This window comes from Manis pentadactyla, chromosome 11 (assembly GCF_030020395.1).
Source record: "Manis pentadactyla isolate mManPen7 chromosome 11, mManPen7.hap1, whole genome shotgun sequence".
Taxonomy (NCBI): Eukaryota; Metazoa; Chordata; class Mammalia; order Pholidota; family Manidae; genus Manis; species Manis pentadactyla.
Genome location: NC_080029.1, coordinates 73,144,075 through 73,168,832, shown reverse-complemented (window position 1 = coordinate 73,168,832; position 24,758 = coordinate 73,144,075).

Below are 24,758 nucleotides of genomic sequence, written 5' to 3'. Positions count from 1 at the left end.
GTGCTCATGGATAGGAAGAATTAATATTGTCAAAATGGCCATCCTTCCCAAGCAATTTATAGATTCACTGCAATCTTTATCAAATATCAATAGCATTTTTCAATGAACTAGAGAAACCAATCCTAAAATTCATACAGAACCACAAAAGACCATGAATAGCCAAAGCAAATCCTGAGAAAGATCAAAGCTGAGGGTATTACACTTCCCAACTTCAAGCTCTACTACAAAGCTACAGTAATCAAAGTAGTATGGTACTGGCATAAGAACTGACCCATAGATCAACAGAACAGAATAGAGAGCCCAGAAATAAACTGACACATATATGGTCAATTAATATATATGATTAGAGAGCCATGAATAAACAGTGAGGAAAAGAGTCTTTTCAATAAATGGTATTGGGAAAATTGGACAGCTGCATGCAAGAGAATGAAACTGGATTACTGTCTAACCCCATACACAAAGGTAAACTCAAAATGGATTAAAGGCCTAAATATAAGACATGAAACCATAAAACTCTTTGAAGAAAACATAGGCAGAAATCTCTTGAGCATAAGCATGAGTGATTTCTTTCTGGACATATCTCCCCAGGCAAGGAAAACAAAATTAAAAATGAACAAGTGGGACTACATCAAACTCAGAAGCTTCTGTACAGCAAAGGACACCATCCGCAGAACAAAAAGTCAACCTACGGTATGGTAGAATATATTTGCAAATGATTTATCTGAGAAGGGGTTAACATCCAAATATATAAAGAACTCATATGGCTCAATACTAAAAAGACAAATAATCCAATTAAAAAATGGGTGGAGGACCTAAACAGACATTTTTCCAAAGGATAAATACAGATGGCCAACAGGCACATGAAAAGATCCTCCACAGTGCTAAGCATCAGAGAGATGCGAATCAAAACCACAGTGAGATATCACATCACACAAGTTAGAATGACCACTATCCAAAAGACAAGAAATAACAAGTGTTGGCAAGGAGGTAGAGAAATGGGAATACTCCTACACTGTTGGTAGGAAATGTATATTGGTGCAGCCACTATGGAAAGCAGTATGCAGGTTCTTCAAAAAACTAAAATGGTAATTCCATAACTTAACTTTTAGGAATTTACCTGAAGAAAACAAAGTCCCTGATTCAAAAAGACATATGCACCCCTATGTTTATTGCCTCATTATTTACTATAGCCATGATATGGAAGCAACCAAAGTGTCCATCAGTGAATGAATGGATAAAGATGTGGTACTTATACACAATGGAATATTATTCAGCCATAAAAACAAAGAAATCCTTCCATTTGTGACAACATGGATGGACCTAGAGGGTATGATGCTAAGTGAAATAAGCCAGGCAGAGAAAGACAAATAACATATGATTTCACCTATTTGTAGAATATAAAAACAAAACAAAACAAAACAAAGTGAACAAAATAGTAATAGACTCATAGACATTGAGAAGTGACTGGTGGTTATCATGGGGGAGGATTTGGGGCATGTGGGTGGGGAGGATGAGGGGGATAAAGGAGCACAAAAATTCTCAATCATAATATGAGTTGTCATGGGGATGGTAGCACAGCATGCAGAGTAAAGCCAATGATTCTGTAACATCCTTCTATGTTGACAGTAACTGAGGTAGTTGGGGTGAGAATTAAAAATGTGGGTAAGTCTTGAACCACTGTTTTGTATACTTGAAACTAATAAAGATTGAATATAAACTATACTTCAATAAAATAAACAAACAAACAACATTAACTAGTATCAAGTCCCTTTCTTTGGGAGGACTTTACTATGTACATCTTTTACTTCAGGCTTAGCCATATTACTTGTGATAGTTAATGAAATGTCAGTGGGAGTGATGGGTGCTATTTCCAACCAGAAGCTTCTGTTATCTCCCTTTTCTCTTTACCAATTGAACATGGAATATTCAGAATGAAAAGACACTGAAGTGCAGCCTCAGTTAATCCATGGAAGTAAAATGGTTTGTTGTAGTAAGTGATTGAGCTCTTTGGTTACCATAGTATGATAGTATGATAGGCTAAGCTGATGAGTACTGTAACTAATACAGTATATAGACATGGGTAAGTGTCATGGGAAAAAGGAGTAGAGGGTCTGTGGTAAGAGAGGACTGTGTTCAGGTAGCAGTATTGTATAGGATGGTCTGGTAAACCCCTTGAGCAGGTAAGATTTGAATTTTCATTCTGAAATAAAGTGAGGGAATTTTGCCAAGAAGTTATGTGGGGAAGGTGCATTCCTGATAGAAGCACTAACTCAAGGGAAGGTCCTCAAGATGCGAAGATGCTTAGAGTATATGAGCATCAAGGAGTCTTCTGTGGCTGAAGCAAGTAACAAAGGGGAGAGTGGTATATGAGTTCAGGGGGGGAACAGGGTAGGTGGAGTAGGGTCTTGGAGGTCAAGATAAGGATTCTGGCTGTTCCTCTGTACTAACTAGGGAGCCACTGCAGGGTTCTAATAGGGGGATGAAAGGTGCTAACTTAATATTTTAAAATACCGCATGGCTACAGTATTGAGAATAGATGGTTGAGGGATAAAAATAGACCAGAGAAACCAGTTAAAGAGGCTAGTGCAGGGGTCCAGGCTAGCCTAGATATGATGGTTACTTGAACCAAACAGGTAGCCAAGGAGATCATAAGATATGCTAAGAATCTGGGTCTATTTTGAAGGTACAGCAAACGGGATGTACTGATAGATTAAGTGTGGGCTGGAGAAGAGTGAGGACTGCTCCTCTGACAGAATGAACTGTGCTCCCTTGCAAATAGTAACTCTCAAGTGGGTAGAAGTATTCAGCACTGTTATTTCTGTAACCACTTGGTACACTTGCCAGATGTGCCTGGCCCTGTGAGATACACCATGCCACCAGGTCACCGGTCAGCAGTGTCAATGGTCACAGTGGCTTCTGAAATATAAGGGGGGGATTAGAAATTAACTAGTCCTGTAGAGAAAAAAACCTGAACATTCTTGCTATAGCAGTTTTATCATATATTGTATTATTATAGTCATAGATTGGATGATGTATATCTAAAACTATTTATTATTTTGCAATGTTTTATAATATTTTATAATAAACCTTTTTGGCAGCCCTAAATTCATAGTTAAGAATAATTTTTAAAAAAGAGTACAGTACTGAGTTTCCATTCCTCAAGAAAATTGATTATAAATAGACAACCTACACAAACTCTGTTTATGTTTACCATCTTCTGTGGAATATTAATAATACCATGAATCACATGAAAAAAATCTGATGAAGAAGCATCAGTGTCTACTTCAACTGAATTGCTTAAGAAGATTGTCTTGCAAGTGATTTTATATGTACACCTGCCAAATATGGGTTTATAGGTCACACAGGGAAGAATGATTTTTCATTTAAAAGATCAATATTCATTATTTTAAATTACTTTTGCTCATCTTCCATTTCAAGTTTTTCTGTGGTCCAATAGTTGAAGGGCTCTGTGAATGACTAGGTGAAGCTGGTACTATATGAGTGGCACCAGATTCTTCAAATAGAAAAATCAGTTAACTCAGTAATAGGTTGATTACTTTATTCATCTAGTTCAAAGTAAACTTTGACACTTGTGTATAGAGTATTTTTCCCAATTAAAAATATTATCATATACAGAGAAGAATCTTTGGAATGTATCAGAAATTCAAAATTACTATTTTGTATTCTCTTAAATACGAGGATATATGTACATTTTACTTTAGAAAAATATTTTTCAAAGTAGTTTCGAATAAAGTCAATTTTAGATCTACGGTAAAGTCAAATTGTCCATTAAGAAATACTGTTTCAAATATTGTATAATTTCAGATGTTCATTTGTTTTGTCCTCCAAATGTATCTGAGTTTGGGTGATAAATTACAGAGACACTCTAGACAAAGGCTACCTCAAGGATTTTGCCAGAGCAGCTAGAGTGGTAGATTTGCCATTAACTGGGATAGGGAAGCTGCTATTTGGAGCAGTTTGCCTGTACCTTTGTGATATGACTTTGTTTTCCTTCATCAGGGAGTGAAACCTATTTTCCTGTCTTTGGAATGTACTTTGGTCTGTGACTTGCTCGACCAACTGTAGCTGTAGGGATGATATGACATCTGAAGCTTGGGTCTATACAGGCCTTTTAGCTTTTCCTTTCGCCCTCTTAGAACACTGCCCTGAAAATGACACTTAAGGAAGCCCATCTGATGTGCAGGATGGTGAGAGGCAACAAGGAGGGGAACCAAGACATCCCCTCTGGCCACCAGAACCAAATGCTAGAACCTGTGTATGAGACCATCTTGGACCTTTTCAATCTGCCTTCTAGCTGAATGCATAGCCATGTGAAGTAAGCCAGGTGTCACCAGGAAAATAACCATCCCGTCAACCCACAGAACCATGAAAGATAATGAATTGTTGTTTTACACTGCCAAGTTTTCAGATGATTGGTTGCACAGCAATAGCTCGCTATTTGAATATTTAACCAATGAGATTCATTATAAAAATTGAATCATGGACAAGAAAGAGATGAGGATCAAGTACTAAGTCCTGGGGTGCTCTAATATTAGTAATATATATAAAAGCTATACTACATTTACATAAATATTACATATGTAATATATATGAATATTACATGCATATTATATTTAAATTGTGACTATATTATAGGAAAAACATACTTGTGTTAAATATAACTAGAAGTGATTCTATTCCCAAAATGTTAAGTCAATATGATGATTTACAGTGACAATGTAACTCTGTGTTTATGCCTTTCTCTTTACAAATCCTAATGTGTTTCCAAATGGGAAAATATGACAGCTTTATTATTGGAATTACATTATTATATTTATATCTCAAATTTGACAATGACTAAAGCCATAGAGTGTGAACATATATGTGTGTGTGTGTGTGTTTACTTCCTGATGGCCTACAAGCTCTGTAGTAGGCAACCGAGGATGTAATTACAAACAAAAGATATATGGCTTTCTGCCATAATGAAATTTGCAATCTAGCGGAGGATATAGACAATGAAATGAGCAATTGCAATGCAAAGAGAAGCAGAACTTGCTATAAAACAGCATACACTGACCTACTTAACCTCTGTCTTGGGAAAGACCAAGGTCGAAGAAGTTTTTTGAATAAAGTAATTTCTCAAGTGAGACTTGGACAATGTACAAATGCTAACCAACCAGCCACAGTCACAGGACATATGAGATCCTGAAGGTCAAAGGAGAGAGATCATTATGTGTTCTAAGACTCATAAGAAGCTGTGGTGCTTAGTGTGTGGGGAAAAGGTTGGAGTTCGGCGTGGGAACACTAAGAAAGGCATGAGTAGAGGCAGGGATCAAAAGGCAGGCTTCTCAATTTCATTAATTATGCTACAAATTAAGACTCCATTCCAAGATTTAGAATCATAGTTCCAGTATAGTGGTATAGTGGTAGGGGCAGAAGCTAGAATACAGAAAGGGCCTGACTTAAATTGTTTGGACTTAGCATTTATCAACTTTACAATGGTGTAAAAGTTTACATCCTCAGTTGCCTACTACAGAGCTTGTAGGCCATCAGTAATGTGATGCATGCTCAGCAGAAATAGTGTTTGGAATTTTGAATTCTGATCATTTCTTGAGCTGGCGATATGTGGAAATGATGCTCTCTTGCAACGCTGTGCAGTGGCAGCAAACTGTGCCTCTGTGAAGGCTGTGATACTGAGGGTAAATGACTGATACACTTACAACTTTCTGTACCCATGCAATCACTTTTCTTCACTTTCAGTTTAGTATTCAATAAATTACATGAGTTATTCAACTCTTTAGTACAGAATAGGTTTTGTATTAGATGAATTTGCCCAAATGTAGGCTAATATAAGTGTTCTGAGCACATTTAAGATAGGCTAGGCTAAGCTGTGATGTTTGGTAGGTTAGGCGTATTAGATGCATTTTTTTCCATTTTTTTATTAAGGTATCATTAATATACAATCTTATGATGGTTTCACATAAACAACACAGAGGTTTCAACATTTACCCATATTATCAAGTCCTCACCCCTTCTATTGTGGTCACTGTCTATCAGCAATGTCTATAGGTATTGAGTCACTAATTCTCTTCTTTGTGCTGTACTGACTTCCCCATGACCTACTTATATTGTGATTGTTAACTATTGTGCCCCTTAATCCCCTTCTTCCTCCCTTCCCACCCACTCTCCCCAACCCCTTCCCTTTGGTAACCCTTCTTGAAGTCTGTGAATCTGCTATTTTGTTCCTTCAGTTTTGCTTTGTTTTTATATACCACAAATGAGTGAAGTCTGGTACTTGTCTTTCTCCGCCTGGCTTATTTCACTGAGCATAATACCCTCTAGCTCCATCCATGTTGTTGCAAATGGTAGAATTTCCTTTCTTTTTATGGTTGAATAATATTCCATTGTGTATATGTACCACCTCTTCTTTATCCTTTCATCTATTGATGGGCACTTAGACTGCTTTTTAGATGCATTTTTGACCTACAGTATTTTTAATTTAGGATGGATTTATCAGGAGGAAACCCCACCACGAGTCTAGGAAGATCTGTACAGTGGATTGAGGAATGAGTGGGATGAGCAGAATTACCACAAAGATGGTCAGCACTTTCAAGGTCTTTATTTGTAAAAAAAAGGGTGATAGATGTATAGAGTATGTTGTGATATCAAAAAGAGATTGTTTTAAAGTTTAGCCACACTTGAACATGTTTAGTACTTATGGAAAAGAAGTAAAAAATGATGGTAGAGTTGAAAAACAGCAGGAGGACTCCTCCCCCATTCGTAGGGTGAGAATTCTGAAAAGATGAAAAGGAAGGAGATCAAGAGCACAGGTGGGGAGATTATTAGGCAGTCAATTCATACACCGAAATGAGAGGGAAGGAGGGAGGAGAGGATAAGTCAGTGCAAATAAGCGGCTTTGGTTGCATGATGTTGACAAAGCTGTTAGTGGGTTTCTATTTTCTCTTTTAAGTAGGAGCCTAGGACATATATTGAGAGGTGAGAGCTAACTGGCAGCAACAGAGGTTTAAAGAGAAGGGAGAAGGTTGGAAGTGATTGTTGCAAAGAAATGGGAGTGGGAACTAATTAGGAAATCAGTGGCAGCCCAGCTAAAGGGATACCATGAATTCAGAGTAGAATCAACCTGCTCTTCTGTAAGTTGATCCTTATGAAGGATATAAACTGAAAGAAGATAGGTAGTTAAATCCAGTCAGAATTAGCTTTTTAAGGTGGCTGTTTGATAGGACAATGGAGCCATATGACACACATGCTTTAATATAAAGCAGATTAGGATAAATATTACATAGATGATACAAACAATGATTCTGTAAGTATAGGGAGAAGCAGGACAGTACTGCCTGCATTTGTCAAAGAGAACACTAAACATTTACTGATAGAGATGAGAAATGCAAGGGTGTTCAAGGTGAGGGAAATTTGTGAGTGATGAATTTGGCATAAAGAGAGCAGGTGCTCTCAGAGATGGGGAATAGGGTTGCAGAAATGGTGGGTTCTTGGTGAGAAATGGTGTGAACAATGTTAGAAAGGTAGTTATGATTAAATCTGGAAAGTGTGTGTATGTGTGTGCTTGTGTGTGTGTGTGTGTGTGTGTGTGTTTGGAGGCACTGGGAATCATGAGCAAAGCAGTGATACACTGTGGACAGGGATGGTGAATGAAGAACACACACACACACACAGACAACATACACAAACACGTCAACTGATATGCCTTTATCAACATCACTACTGAGGTAGACATTGGTGCCTTAATTTGGTTAACAGTAAATGGATGCCTTAGAAATATGAAAAAAAAATATGATACTCATACAGCTCTTAAAACTCTGTATCTAGTAAAGGTATGTTTGAAAATTCAACATTTTGTTCAGTTTCTACAAAACCCTTGTTTCTTTCTTTCCTTTAACCAATACTTATTAAGTCCCAGATACTGCTCTAGGTGCTAGGATTACAACATTAAATAAAACAGGAAAAAGAAAATGCTTCACTCTCAATGAGCTCACCTTTTATTGGGGAAGACAAACAACAAAAAATAAAATGAATAATATTACGGTATGCAATGATGTTGTAAATTCTTTGGAAAAAAATAAAGCTTGAAAGGAAATGGGCACTACTAGGGTTTGGGGGATGTTTTACAATTTTAAATCGAGTGGTCAGGAAATGCCTCATTCTGGTGTTGACATTTGAAAAAGAGCTAAAGGATGTAATGAAAAAAGCCAAGGGGTGATCTGATTGTAAGGACTTTGGCTTTTATTCTGAGTGAAAGGGCAGGTCGTTAGTGGTTTTTGAGCAGAGGGGGCAACACGATCTGATTTGTTTTCAGAGGATCACTTCAGCAGCTGTGTAGAGAATAGAGTGGATGTGCGAGTACAGATGGTGAAGTAGGAAGAGAGAGGGTTACCCAAGAGAGTGTGGTAGGGAGAGGAACACCAGGGTGCTTGGATTTGAAGCAGTGTAACAATGTAGCCCCACTGGGACCCAGTGATATGGAACAGCATCTTGATCACAGTCATGTAGGCCCATTCATTTACAATAGAGTATCCGGGTACCCTCAACTGAGGTAAGTTAAAACATAACTATTATTCTGGCTGAACCTATAGTACACTAACAGCTCCCACTGCAACATTCCTGGGGGCTGACTCTCCTTTACCCTTCTAGTGAATGTATAAAAGGCATGGCCCTGCTGTGCTCAAGGCTCAGCCTTTGGTTAGGAATCCACTGAGCCAGGGCCAGCACTAATAAACTGCTTCTTGCCAAATGTCTTTGTGTCCTGACTCCTTGTTTGTAGTCCCCGCAGTTCCTGCAACAAGAGCTGTGATGTTACTTTGCACAATGGATAGTGATGTTGTTGTGATAACCTGTTGAAATATGGACATATCCTAAAGGTAAGATGAGTGGGATTTTCTGAGAGGATAGATGTAAGGTATGTATCAAAGACTGAAGCCAAAGATGATTCCAAAATTTTTAACCTGAGACAAAGAATGGATTTGACCACACTAAGATGAGGGAGACTGTAGACTGGAGATGAAGATCACAAGTTTGGTTTTGGGCCTATAAAGTCTGAGATGCTTATTATACAACCAGATGGAGAGGTTTGCTAAGCAGTTAGATATATACATCCGAAGTTAAGATGCAAGTTCAGGGTAGAGATAGGAAGTCTGGAAGTATTTGTCTTATAGAACAGTAAACATGGAGCAGAAAAGAACCCTGTGAACAGGGTTCCAGAGACTGCAAGGTTTAGTGTAAGATTGAGGGAAATGATGAGGAGATAGGAAGATCCTAATATAAGGTTGAAGGCACTGGGGGGAGGGGTAAGGACGTCAGACACTGATGACGTGCCAAAGTCCCTGGCTGCTGCCCCCTCTCAACCTAAAAAATGTGCCTTGGGCTAGCCAATCCTCACGCCACTGTAAATCTAAGCTCTGCCTCCCCCTACCTTCTTTAAAAACTCACTGCCTGTCTACTTTTGCGTGACTTCCTCGGCCTGTGACAGCCAGGCCACGGAACCTCTCCCAGGGGCATTCAAATAAATTACCTGGCCCTTTGTTGTCTCTCTTTGCCTACTTATTTTGGCTAGAATTTATCTTACATTTGGTGCCAAAACCCTGGGAAGGAGTGTGAGTGCGGGGCCCCGACCGGCCACCGACGGCCCTGCCCCCTCCCCTCAAGAATAGAAGAATTCACCCAAATCTACAGGTACTGCAGGCACAACCTGATGGCAAGTCTTACTTGGCTCTCTGGCCTCAAGAGGCCTTTAAAAGTTCAATCTAAAATTCCTTACAAAAAGTTCCAGCAAAGTACATTTAAAGGAGCCTGTGTAATCAATTGCTCTTCTTGCTGCACTTATGCAAATAATAAAGCCAAGTGTTAATTATTTTCTTAACCTAGTTACTTCTAATAAAAATAAGGGTGATTTTAGAGAAAAGTATTGTTTCAATAATGCAGTCTTATCTATACTAAATCCTAATACTAGTCATTGAAATGTCAACTCAATCCAAAATTTTAGTTTCCCCATAATACCTAGCTATAATTCTCAATTAAACTCTTCATATTTCTAGTTCTCATATTCAGCCATGCATTCTTAATCTCATCAAATTTGTCCTTCCAGAATAAAAGCGCCAACTTTCTGAGGCCCTCTCAACTGACCAGTGATAGAGACCTAGCTGCACCCTTTACTGCGCCCCTTTTCATCATGAAGCAGCCAGAGCGGTCATTGCCCCTTTTTCCTAGCAGCAGCTAGAGTATCTGTAGAAGAGAAAATGAGACAAAAACCATAAGCTTAGACAGAGTGAAGTGAAAGCCTCTAGAGAAAGCAAAGTGAGATGTTTGCAGTCAGAGCAATATAGCTACATGCTACGAAACCCGCCCCCCCAACGACGCCCCTTGTCAGCCAGAAGTAGCCAGATCAAGTCGTTGCCCATTATGACCAAAAGGCTGAAATGTAAGGTTGAAGGCACTGGGGGGAGGGGTGAGCATGTCAGACACTGATGACATGCCAAAGTCTCTGGCTGCTGCCCCCTCCTAACCTGAAAAATGTGCCTTAGGCTAGCCAATCCCCACGCCACTGTAAATCTAAGCTCTGCCTCCCCCTACCTTCTTTAAAAACTCGCTGCCTGTCTACTTTTGCGTGACTTCCCTGGCCTGTGACAGCCAGGCCGCGGAACCTCTCCCGGGGCCATTCAAATAAATTACCTGGCCCTTTGCTGCCTCTTTTTGCCTGCTTATTTCAGCTAGAATTTATCGTACACCTAAGAAGAAGGTGGCATCCTAAAGCCCCGTGACAAAAGTGTTTCAAAGAGAAGGGAACGATCAACTCTGTCAAATGCTGCTGAGAGGTGATGTTGGATAGGAGCTGAGAGTTAACATTTAGATTTAGCAACATGGGAATTACTGGTAAAACTGACTAAAGCAATAACAGGTAGAGAGGTAGACTTATGGGTAAGGATTCAATAGAAGACAAGGGAATAATAATCAGAGACAGCCCAGATAGTTTTTTTAAGGAGTTTTGCTATAAAAGAGAAAAGGGAAATGAAGCATTAGCTCGAGGAGGATTAAAGGTGAGGATATTTTGTTGAGTGGAATGAACATCAACACTTTTGAATGCTGATGGAAATGATCTGATAAAGGGAGAAAAAGCGATGGCACAGAAGGAAAGCAGAGAATTGCCAGAGACGTCTCTGAGTAAGGAAGAGGGAATGGGACCTGGTGGGCAAGTTAAGAGCTGGACTCTGACAAACGTATGGAAACTTCATCCACAATACCGGGAAAGCAGGAAGAGTATATGGAAAAAGATGCAGGTATGTAGGAAAGGTGGTTGTGGGAAATTGTGGAAATTTTTTCCTGATGTTTCTAATGCTTTCAGTGAAGTACAATGTGATTTATAGATTTAAGAACAATAACGGTATGTTAGCTGTAATAAGATAGCTAGAAAATACTAAGGGACCGTTTCAAGTTAGTCAGCATGAATTAAAAGTTGGATTATTAATAAATCATATTATTTTTCTAGACAACACAATGGCTTACATGAGTTCGTGAGTAAAATAGGGATTTAGGATTAAGCTGCGTTGGGATTTTCTCAAGTGAATGCAATGAAGCCAGAGGAGCCACAGCGGGTGGAAGGTACATGCCAGAGAGTGAAAACATCAGCCCCGTGCAAGGAAGATAGGGAGAGAATAAGGTAGGTAAAGGAGAGTGAAAGGGCTGTGGAATTATCGAGTTGTAGGGCCTGGTGGGACAGGAAACTTTTATTTTTGAACTTAGAATTACTGAGTTTTTTCAGAACTGTCGACAGTTTAGCCAAAGATCACAATTTTTTAACTCAAATATTATATAGTGAAATGTCCCAATCTAATCACAAGAGAATCCTAGGTTGAATCATCTTTCAATCACCTAGAATTCCTTCTTCCTATAAACAGGAATTTGGAAACAATGTCCCAATTTTGTTATATGTTAGGAAATAATACCTCACAAAGTTAGATAAATATCACAGTTTGAAGTGAGCATGGTTTGTCACAAATATTTTCAGAGTTCAACAATTTTGGTTTCTTAAATGTTTGTAAATAATTGCCTCTTAAAGATAAATTACTGATTTTTGTCTTCTCTTTGATGTCTTACCAACACTGGCTCTCCACCTCATGTAGAGAGTATTCATATGCATTTCATATATTTTCAGGATGCAGAGACCCCATTTATCCTTCTTAAGGTAAGAGCAAAAATTAAATATAAGCTTTTGGATGATTGTAAAATAATGAGAGTCTAGGAAGTGGTACAGGGTGATAATTTTTATTCTCTATTCCGTGTTGGAAACTAATGTCATTCTAGAACTGACATACAGAACCAAGCAATTTTGAGGCACAGTAGCCTTTTCCTTAGGGGTGAGCACATGGTTAAAATCCCACAAAAGAATCCAGGAATTGCAAAGCTATTTTCTAGCAATTTTGCAGAGAAATAGAAAGGAAAGTCAGAGACAAGTTCTGTGACACTGAACCCTGACTTTTTCTTGCTATGACTGACACAAGATAAAAATCCCCACCATTCCCTTTGTATCCTTTAATACCTACTTGAGGGCCTGTGAATAAAAATAATAAATAAATAAATATAAATGTTTAATACATAATAGATTGTGAGCACCTTACCCTGGTAATAAAGCCTCTAGTGTTTATGTATAGTCACTGACCCTCAAATCAAAGATAGCAGAGGATGCCAAGTTGAAGAGCTAAAAAATGGAATTATACTATTATAACCTCATCTATCAAACTAAAGCATATGGTACCACCATACTTATGTAAGTCCATAGAAGTAAAGTTGTGGTAGTTAGGTTCATATACCTCATTTTCCTATTCACATCTTTATTTTGCTCTATTTTTATCCATCCTCACTTACCTTACCAGACATAAATTTTGGTCATAACTTTGGAAGGGTTTAGGTTAGAAAGGTAACATTCTCAGAAAAGTTTCAAATAAATGGAACTCAGATTCCACTTAGGGTAGGCTATAGGCACAAGTATCAGCAGATACAGTTTATTATCAATGACTACTCCCCACAGAAGCTTTGTACTCTTTGAAACAACTAAAAATATAGACAAAATGTACATGACGGTTTTCAGAAATTAGAAAATAGGCAGGCAGGACATGATTCCTGAAAAAAGGTAAACAAACTTGTTGAGTCCTTTCACTATTTCAGCTTACTGCCTGGAGGCATTTTTAGGTCACACTCTTGGGTAGGGAATAGGGTTCCTGTCTCTGAGTGGAGAAGAAGAGTTCAGAGTTCAAAGAACAAATAGCTGGAATTTATAAGGCAGAGTACTAGAGAGAAGAGAGCTAGGCAGAGAGAGAAAGAACAGCTCCAGAAATCTGTAGAGGTTTCCCGTTGTGCCTTCAGCTGAGTGTGCATTAACACATGCACATGAGGAAACTAGGAAGGCTAGAGAAAGAACAACTGAAAAAGAGCAGAGATAGCAAACCTCAGAGACCCGCAGGACTAGAAATAGTTTGATTTCCAAACAGTAGGGTGGAAAAGACCTCTCACTACATAGGGAATTGATAGAGTTTTCAAAATGCTAATGCCTCAGTAATAGGCCAAGTTAGTTTTAGACTAAGGACTTTTCTAAACCTGTCTAACAAAACCTGCAAGCAAGCCTTGAAGGATTAAATTGTTTCCAAATAACTTAACTACATCCTAGGACAAAGCCACAATATATTCAAAAGGATATATATTTTTTAATTCCAGCATTCAAAAAACTAAAATTCACAATGTTTGGCATGTAATAAAAAATTATGCATGCAAATAAGCAGGAAAATAGGAGTCATATTAAGAAAAACCAATCAATAGTGACAGACCCAGAAATGTTATGGATGATTGAATTTCTAGAGAAGAATATCAAATAACATTTGGAAATATACTTCATATGTTCAAGAAAGTCGAGGGAAGTGAAGAGGATAAAGAAGACATGATCTACACACGCACACACACACACTTATAGACACACACATATGCACATACTTACATATAGATATATAGATATCAAAATCACACTTCTTGAGATGAAAAAGGCACTAAACGAGATTGACAGATGATTAGACACTGCAGAAGAACAAATTAGTGAAGACATAGCAAACTATCCAAGTGAAACAAAGAAAGTAAGCAAATTGAGCGTCAGTGAGTTGGGGGACAACATTAAGCAACCAAACGTAATTGGACGAGAAGGAGAGAAGAAGAGAATGAGGGAGGGAGTCAGAAAAATATATTTAAATAAATAATGTCTGATAAATTTCCAAAATTTATAAAAAGTACAAATGTACAGGTCCCAGAAGCTCAACAGAGCCCAAGGAGAAGCAGCATGAAGAGAACGACAACGAGATGTGTCACAGCCACACTGCCTGACCACGTGACAAAGACAGGTCCCTCAAAGCAGCTGGAACAGAAAGACAGATCTCACACAGAGGAACAAAGATGAGGATATCACCGAATTTCTCTTCAGAAATCTAGAGGACAGTGGAATATCATATCAAAAATATAGGGGAAAGGGGGAAACTACTAAACCATGGAAAAAAAACCCTTCAAATAATGAAGGTGAAACAAAGACTTTTTAAGAACTACAAAAGCTGAAAGAATTCATCACCAGAAGCACCTGCTCTCTAAGAAATACTAAATTAACTCTGTCAAACTTGTGGAAAATCATAGTAGATATAAACTAGATCTGAATAAAGGAATGAACAGTATTGGAAAGGATAAATATATGGATAAATATAAAAGGCATTTTTTAAACCTCTTTGGAAGATAAATAGCTGTTTAAGGCAAAAATAATAACAATGTATTATAAGATGTGTATGACAAAAACAGCAAGAAGGTCAAGTAGGCGAAATGGAAGTGTACTACTGTAAAATTCTTATACTATATGAGAAGAACAATAATATTGCTTGAAGGAACCCATGATTCTATGACAATATATACTGTAAACAATAAAGCAATCGACAAAAAGAACAATCAAATAAACAGACAAAAAAGCAACACCAAAAAAAGATGTATAACTAATAAACCAATAAAGAAAATAGAATTATAAAAACTACTAAATTAATCCATAAGAAATCAAAAATAGAGAAAAAGAACAATTGGGACAAATAAAAAACAAGTAGCAAAATGACAGATTTATACCCAACCATATCAGTAATTATGTCAAATGTAAATGGTCCAAAAACCCCACTTAAAAACAATAGTTACACTGGATACCAAATACATGCTATCTGTAGGGAATTCACTGTAAATATTAAGACACAGATAGGTTTAAACTAAAAGTATAGTAAAAAACTATACCGTGCTAAACACTAATCAAAATAATCTGAAGTAGCTATTTTAACATCAGACATTTGGTAAAGACAGCATTTACCCTGATACCAAAATAAGACAGTCATTACAGTAAAACAAATCTACACACCAATATTCTTCATGAACACAGATGTATAAATTATTAACAAATTAGAATTCAGAGCAATGACTATTACCAGGGATTAAGAGGTATTTCTTTTTCATAATGATTAAGGGGTCAGTTCATCAATAAGATGTAAAAATCTTAAATATTTAAGCATCTAATAATAAGCTTCAAAATATAAACTGAAATAGCAGCAAAGAAAAATGGAGAAAGCCACAATTATAGCTGGGTATTTCAACATTCCATTCCCAATAATATGTAAGAGAATTAGACCCAAAGGCAGTAAGTACATAGAAGATACAAAAAATATTATCAAGAAAACTGACCTAGTTGATACTCACAAAACATTCCACCTAGCATTCTTTTCATGTGCAGTTAAAGCATTTCCTAAGATAAGCCATATTCTGAAAGCCCATACAACTCTCAAAAGCTTTAAAATGATCAAATCTTACAAAGCATATTCTATGATCATACTGGAATTAATTTAGAATCAAAAACCAAAAAAGATCTCTGAAAGTACCACTGTAATTGAAAAGCAAACTATATATGACTTATTGTTCAAATAAGAAATCATAAGAGAAATTAGATTCCGAATTAAATGAACACAATAATACAGTATGTCAGAATTTCTGGTATGCATCTTACTCGGTGCTTAAAGGAAAATGTATAGCATCAAACACTTATATTAAAGTTGAAAGGTCTCCAGTAAATGACCTAAGTTTTCACTTTAAGGAAGTAGAAAAAAATGAATGAACTAAACCCAGAGTAATACAAAGGAGGAAATAATACAGATAAGAACAGAAGTCAATTAAATAGAAAGCTAAAAAAAGAGAGAATATCAATAAAAATAAAACCTGGTTCTTTAAAAAATAATATATACAACTCAAATAATAGACCTATATAGCCAGACAGAACAGAAAATGGAAAAGACATAAATTACTAATATCTGAATGAAAATGAAACTATCACTACAGATATTAGAGATATTAAATAGATGAAAAGTAATATACTGAACACATTATACTAATAAATGACAACTTAGATGAAATGGGAAAATTTAAGACAAACTACCAAAGCTCATTCAAGAAGAAACAGATAACCTGAGTATTTGTATACCTATTAGAGAAACTGAATTTCCAGTTAGATATATTTCAACAAAGAAAATTCCAAACCCAGATGTCTTCACTCGTGAATCCTACCAAACATTTAAAGAAGTAGTGATACCACCTTTTACAAACGTTTCAAAAGTAGAAAAGGGAGAGCTGTTAAGATCATTTGGTAAAGACAGCATTACCCTGATACCAAAATAAGACAGTCATTACAGTAAAATAAATCTACACAACAATATTCTTCATGAACACAGATGTATAAATTATTAACAAAATTTTTGCAACTCAATCTAAAAATATATTAAAGTGAGAAGACATTATGACACATAAGTCATGTGGTCTCAGTCGCAACTATTCAACCACGTAGCATAAAGGCAGCCACAGACAATACGTAAGTGAATGTTTAGGGCTATGTTCTGATAAAACTTTATTTATGAACACTAAAATCCAAATTTCACACAGTTCTACATTTTACAAAATGTTACTCTTTGGCATTTTTTCCCAACCACTAGAAAGTATGAAAATGATTCCCAGCTCATGGGCCATACAGAAACAGATGGCAGGCCAGATTTGGACAGTTCAACCAATTGCAGATTCATGGTATAGAGCAACTGGAACACTCACACATCACTGGTGGAAATTTAAAATTGTAGAACCATTTAAAAAAACTTGGGCACTTTCTTAAAAAGTCAAAAAATTTATATCTCCTATGTGATCCAGACACTTCACTCTTAGATATTTATCCAAGAGAAAAGGAGGTATATACCCTCATAAAGACTTGTGGATGAATATTTTAGCAGTTTTATTTGTAGCAGCCCCAAACTAGAAGCAACTTAAATTTCTATCGTATTGTGAATGGATAAACAAAATGTGGTCTATCTATGCAATGGAATCCCAGCTTTATATAACAATGAATAAACTACCAATACATACAACAATGTAGATTGCATCTTAATATAATTATGCTGAGTGAAAGAAGCTAGTTCAAGAGTATACATAGTATGATCCCATTCATATTAAATTCCACATAATGCAAGTTTATCTACAGTGACAGAAAGCATAACATTACTGGGGGTAGTTGGGTTGGTGAGAGGGGCTTAGATTACAAAGGGCTACAAGGAAACTGGAGAGTGATAGAAATCTTCTCTATATTGATTGTGGTGATGGTTTCAGAACTAGATATATATGTCAAATTCATCAAATTATATACTTTAAATTATATTTTATGTCAACTATACTTCAATGACATTGTAATAAACCTCTTCAGAAACAATTTTATAAACTTTATATTCTACCCTAAATTTCAATTCATGATTGCCCTTTTGGGGCAATTGCTTTTTACACCTTGCTTCTAATTACAGAGTGGGCTTTAATATCTTTAATATGGCACCAGTATGTAGCAAGCAGATGAGGAATACACCTGGAGAGTCAAGCATTTATTAGGCAATCTTATTGACTTCTCAATTGAGGAAGAAATATACTGTATGAGAAATACACATACCATTAAAGCATTTATATTTTGGAGCATGCATAAAACCAGTCATCTATGCATAAAATCAGGGGACACACTTGGATGGGATGTCTTCCTTTTTCCAATTTGAAGATCAATTTGGATTTTCCCAAGTCTTGTAATTTCAAAGCAAGGTAAGTTTGTTGTAAATTACGCCAAAGTGAGTTGAAAGAGAGGAATCTTACGTTGTACCACTAAAAATTCTAAGTGCCAAGTGGAAACTTGAAGATAACCTATCCCAACGCCTTCATTATGAAGACAAGAAAACTGAGGTACAGAAAGGTAAAGTGACATTGTAACATGTTTTAGTCAGTTTCTGATACACACCCATTGGATTTCAGGCAAGGTCCTATAGGCAAGGAGCAGCAGACAAGCTTATTATGTTAACAAGAACTATATGAGATCATATCAAAGATCTGAGCAATCAGTGAATCACTGTCCTCCTATGTACATATTAAGCTGTTAATACATGCACATCTAAAATGTGCATAGAGTGAATTTTGATAGTCAATTGGTATATATATTCTAAAATATCCATTTAAAATAATTTGATATATGCATGAATCTTTTTAACTGTTGGGCACATAGAAATTAACACATTGGCCCTAAAAATCAGTAAAAATGGTCTAAGGTTTAGGTATGATCTCATCCTAAGAGATAAGACTGGTATGAGGAGATAATGCAGTATTTTCTATTATACATATGATACTATTTAAATTCAGCACTGATTAAAGGTTGAAATAAACTCAATATCAGTTTCATTTACATGGGTGAACCCCAAATGGAAACTCTGAAGCCTAAATTGATTTACAAAGTCTTATTATTCACATGTATTTTTCCTTGCAAAACTTATAACTAGCACAGTATTATTTCACAAACAAAAGCTTTGCAAGGTTATCTTTTCTGTCTGAATTGTCTGGTAGTTCCTTTTTCTCCTAGGCTTGCATTACACATTCTGAATAGGACCCTGTGAACATAATTAAGGGTCACACATATGGTATAAAGAGTGGGGGATGAGGAATTAATTTCTCAGTTTTTCTTCCCTGGGCTACAGATCGGTTTGCAAGTTACTATTCAATTCAGCAACACAGAGCTCAGAGGAAAAGACTAGACTGTTACAGCTGCTCTGCATTATAAAACAAGAGAAAGGGAGAGAAAGATTAGATTTTATTTGCACACAAAATGAACATCCACAATCTGTACACTCTGTTTGGGAATAGCTCTGTGTTTTAGGTTAGATAGGTTTTTTTTTTAATGTTCTTTTTCTTTTCCTCCCAAGTTCCACTCAGTTCATGAACATCATTAAAACTCAGACAGAGTACCCTTCTGGGTCTCATTCATGCAAATGTGGGCCATTCTAAAGGAAGAACATAAAGGTGATGCAGAATGGCCAGAATATCACTCTGAGGGTGGATATTAATGAAACGGAGGATTTGGGGGAATAGGATTAAACCACTTCTACCTTGAGTCACCATGACAAATATTTTGACACTATACTGTTGGGTTAGCTCTGATATTCACTGAGAAGACAAAGATTAAAGACAAGCAAACATGAAAATGGGTCGACCTACCTACTAGTTGAGAAATCACAGGCATTAATACAAGTGAGATTTGGTAATATATTTAAATAGACATTAACTAACTTTATGTACAGAAGAGAAGACTACCGGAGATTGTCATACTTGCCATTTCATTCCTATCCATGGTCAGTTAGTTAGGCCCCCAGGAAACCAAACAAAATTAGCCAGGCCTCCTCACCAGTTGATGCAAACAGGCTTGCAACATCTCAGTCACAAATCAGGGGTAACACCGTAACTTAACCTCTATCTGAATATTTGGATCTATTAGTTACACAACAGTAGTTGACATTTTATAAGTTCTGTTTAGAAATTACCATTTCTGTCCTCTTCCCCAAATTGTCAAGGGGTCAGAGTTTGATTTAGTTCCCTCCCTCTTACACTGTACTCAGTTCTTCCTCTGTGCCCCAAATGAAGTACCACAGGAATCCAAGATATTCTTTTTCTTTTTTGCCTTATCCCATCAACTTGTACACTATCTGCATCCTTACCTACCTGCTTAAGATAATAGACTGAGGATTTACATGTATTCCCTCCCTCTTCAAGAAAATGACAGAAATAATAGTTGCAAATAGAAAGAAACCATAACAGTTCTGGGAAGGTGGAAGGTGAGGGGAGGAGTAAAAAGAAGAAATAAAAAGGAATCTTAAGTGAAGCATAGTTTTGAGGATTTACTAAAAGAAAGACAGTATAAAGGAATTGGGCTGATGAAGAAAAAGCAGAGAAAAACCTTTGGGGAAGATAACTGACATATGAATGAGTAATCCCAGTTCCCTGAAATATCTCCAAAAACTCAAAAGCAACAAAATAAGCAACAACGATTCACTGTGGATGAATAATCATCCTTGTAACTTAAAAATATTAGGACAGTGTTTTTTTTCTTTGAAAATCCAATGCGTAGACAAAATAAATGGGACGAACAACAAGAAGTTACTTAGAAGATAAAATGGAGGAAATTCCCCAGAATCAAGTGTAAAAGAGAATGAGTCAGAAACAATAAATATTCATGAATGATATATACAGAAAAGACAGTAATACTCTATGAGGAATTACAGAAAGAGGAAAAAACAAGGGAGAGGAAAGAGCAATAGAATCACATAACTACAAAATAATTTTTCTGAACTGGAACAGTAACAGCCTTGTAATTGAAAACCACCAACTATCAAGCAGAAGATCCTTTAGAGATCAACATGTATATAGATCCTGGTGACATTTCAGAAATCAATGACACAGAGGAAATGCTAAATCTTTAGAGTGAAGGGTAGGTTCCCTATGAAGGAATGAAAGTTGTACCACCATCAAACTCCTCATTAGTAATAAGGGATGCTGGAAAATGATAGAACAAAGTCTTCAAAGTATTAAGGAAAAAATTTAATTGAAACTTATTTAGGTATTTGGGTTTCAAATATTTCAAATATTTTTTTGCAATTATAATGGGGAGTGGAAGGAAAACGTTTGCTTTTTATTTTCATTTTAGACCAGGTATCAGACTACTGCCTGTATTTTCAAGTTTTCAAGTTAAGAATGTTTTAAACATTTTTAAATGATTTTTTAAAAATTATTTGTGTGACACATGAAAATTATATGCAAATCAAATTTCAACATACATGAATACATTCCTATTGGAAACACGGTGCCACTCGTTTATGTGTATCATCTATGTATGGGCTACTTTCGCATTGTAACAGCAGAGATTATATGGCCTCCAAAACCTAAAATAGTTACTCTTTGGCCCTTCACAGTACTAGTGCCTATTTGAAATCCTTTGTTTTTTAACCACTTCCAGGTTAGTCTTCCTCCTTCCACCCTCAAAATTTACACAATCAGCTGTCCTATTTCTTCAGGGCAGCTTAAATCTTGCTAGGTAACATGAATAGCAATGAGCACATTAGCAGGAATCTAATAAACAAGCTAAAAGGTAATAGGATTCTAGCTCAAATGAACTCCACAACCAATGTGAAGGCAGAATATAGACATTTTGGGCATGCATAGACTTAAAAATTATAGAGCCTCTCAAGGCAGCATTCCAAAGCAGCAAAAGAGAAATGCAAGAAAGAGGGTGATGTGATAAAGCAATGGCAGCAGAGCAGGGTCTGGACAAAATAAGGAGAACATGAAGCAAATTAGAAGGTAATCCTTGGTATCTTCACACATGAGCCATTCTCATTTGAGCAGAGATTTAACAACGGAAGTCTATTTCCTTCTCTATCAGTTCAGTAGTATTCTGCAGATCTAAAGTGATAACATTTATCACTGAATAACAGACTGAAATACCGAAATACAATAACAGACTCAAAATACTGCTTTTATTCCATTAAGCTGTTAGATTTAACCTGTGGACAAAGAAAACAAGAGAATAATTTGTATTTATAGGTCAAATATAAATTTGATATGACTTGATAATGAAACAATAAAAATACACTTCACAGAAATCGTAAGAAGTAGAGGTATGATGCCTGAATCTCCGTATTTGTGAGAGGCCATAACTCTCTGAATTTTTGGTCAAGAAATAGAAGTTGAAAAGAATAGTAGCTACCAGGAATTTTAATTGTGGTTACCTCTGGAGAATGAGAGAAAAACTTTCGGTTCCATTTTAGACACTTTATTATTTAATTATGCGCAAGGTCCATCCAGGAGGACAAGCACCCAATCTCATTTCCCATATCCCCTCAGAGCCACTTAACATTTTGATGGGTCACAAGTGTGACAGCAAACACATGGGCCCCTATTAACACAGCTCAAATAAACAAAGTACAATTCCAGCTAAATGAGCTAGTCTCCCTGTATTCCTCATAGGCTGGAGCCGGGAACAGAATTTCACTTCTTGTGATGGTCCAGTGGGAAAAAGAGACCCCTGGGCTTTGTAGGATTTTGCTAGCCTCCAGTGATATCTGGTAGGTAGAAGCAAATTTCTTTGATTCAAGGCTATTCTGGCATCAAAGAACTACAGAAATAGTGATCACTGGGAAGCAGAGTATTCTTGAGTCACATGATGATTATATGAGTGAAGTCTATTGATTAAATTTGGGTCCATAGCTTAGGTGGGCATGTAAATAAGTGGATGACCATTCATGCTGAGGGGGGAAATGCATCTGGGTTAGTTCTAGGGGTCTGATGTGGATTTTGGCCTTGAAGTAATGGCTCCTGGACCCCAATTTACTCCAAATATTCTGTAGCCAGCCAAGGATATCATAAAATCACCCACCTTCTCAAAATAGCTACTAAACAGACTCCTGGTCTTTGAAGTCAAGTTCTCTCCAAGGTTGCACATGGACTAAAGACAAACTAGTTCCTACTGAGCCCGGGGAAATAGCTCACTCAGCACGAAAAAAGTACAACCCAGCAGGCTTCCTGCCTTCAAGTGTTTTTCTCTGACTAAAGCAACATGAAATGGAAAGAAAATAGCAACCAAAAACAAATAGTTTGAGCAAATGTCTTTTGCAGATAAATTAGTTGGAGAGCCAGGTTGACTTTCACTGCTGCTGTCCTCTCAACCCTCTATTTCTTGTCTTCCCCCAAATCTATATGATAGGGATCTTCTTGTAGGATTCATGCTTTGTTTATTGTCCATGCTTCTGAACAATTTCATGAGAAAGTCTAAATCCCCAAGGGGATTTTTCCTTGCTTGTTTGTATGGTCTTTGGCCTTGCCGTATTTTAAAAATCATTTTTGTTTCCAATTATCACTGCCACTGACTTACTGAATTCTCCTTCCTTCTACTTCCCCCACTTCCTCTTTCCCTTGAGCAGTTCTTTGTGCGTGAGGAATAAAGTTCTGACTCTCTCTCTCACCTCTTCACTCCAGTTAGCTTCCCCCTGCTGGTCCCAACTGCTAATCGGACCATTTCTCTGCACTAAATTACAGAATTATCCTAAGGCAACAAAACTTCAACATGAATGTTTCTTTGCAGTTCAAAAGCATTTTAGGCACTAGGTGAATGCCGAGGGAGGGTCTGTCCCAAAATGTACACAGCAGTATTCTTTGGGATTTAATTTAAGCTATAAAAGCAAAAGAATACAGAAGTGTTACTTCACCAACACGTGTTCCCCTCCTTAGCTCGGTGTTTATCTGAGCTTCAAGGTCATCCTCCAAAACTGGCAGCTTTAGACTAATTCTAGGGCTTCTTCTATTAACAAATGGCCCTCGCGAGTCCTGCTCCTTAGCTTTACAGCCCCCTCCCCCAACCTCCTATGAGTGTAGAAACGATGAGGCAGCCTTGCTCCTTTCTGCTGTCTCAGATTTGCTCCTGAATCTCTGCTGAATTCTATTTGAATAATTCATCCAACTCAATTTTTACTGAGTGACTAATGTGCTAATTAAAAAGAGGAGTCATTTTAAGGTTGGATTGGGTGCTCATTACTAAACATCACTATAAAATATTCATATTATATTTGGGGATGACGGGGTGGAGGGTGGCTGTGGAAAGGACAGACATATGTAAGCACGTTAATACCCTTTCAAAAACCACGATCAGAATCACCATTTTTCTGATTCTGGGATGTTGATGTTATAAATCTTAGTCTCTGCCATTTCTTGCTGGGTAAAAATGCATTTTGGGAAGGGATGACAGAATTTAAAACAAGAGGATCCAAAACAGCCTCTATGCTGAAATTGCTCAAATATCCAAAGAGCAATTAGATCCAGTAAACAAGGCTATCTTGATTCCGGGAAGGTCTCTTCATTTTTTTCAAGCCATGCCTTGAGTCTATCAACACATTTCTGCATTTTATTGTGCCTTTGTATGTATCTACATATACACAATTGTAGAAATAATGCCATCTCTGTCTGACAAGGAAATGAGATTTAGTGACAATTGTTTAAGATAACTATGTGACATTCTGCAGGCAATTGGTCTTTTGACCAAAGAACTTGCCCTAAAAGCCATGGTCTCAAAGCTCTGAAAAGCATATTTGAAATCTTTGGTAAGTGATATTCCATTATGCTGAATTCTCAGATAGTCTTGATTAGACTTTCTACCTAAAAGTATAGTAAAGCCTTGATAAACAGAAGTGGTTGAAGAGTGGGATGTTCTGGTTAATTAGTTCTATAATGAAACACTTCTTTTTTCAAATTCTTATTAGTGAAAATTTTTCTCAAATACATGATTCCTCTTTTCCTAATACCAT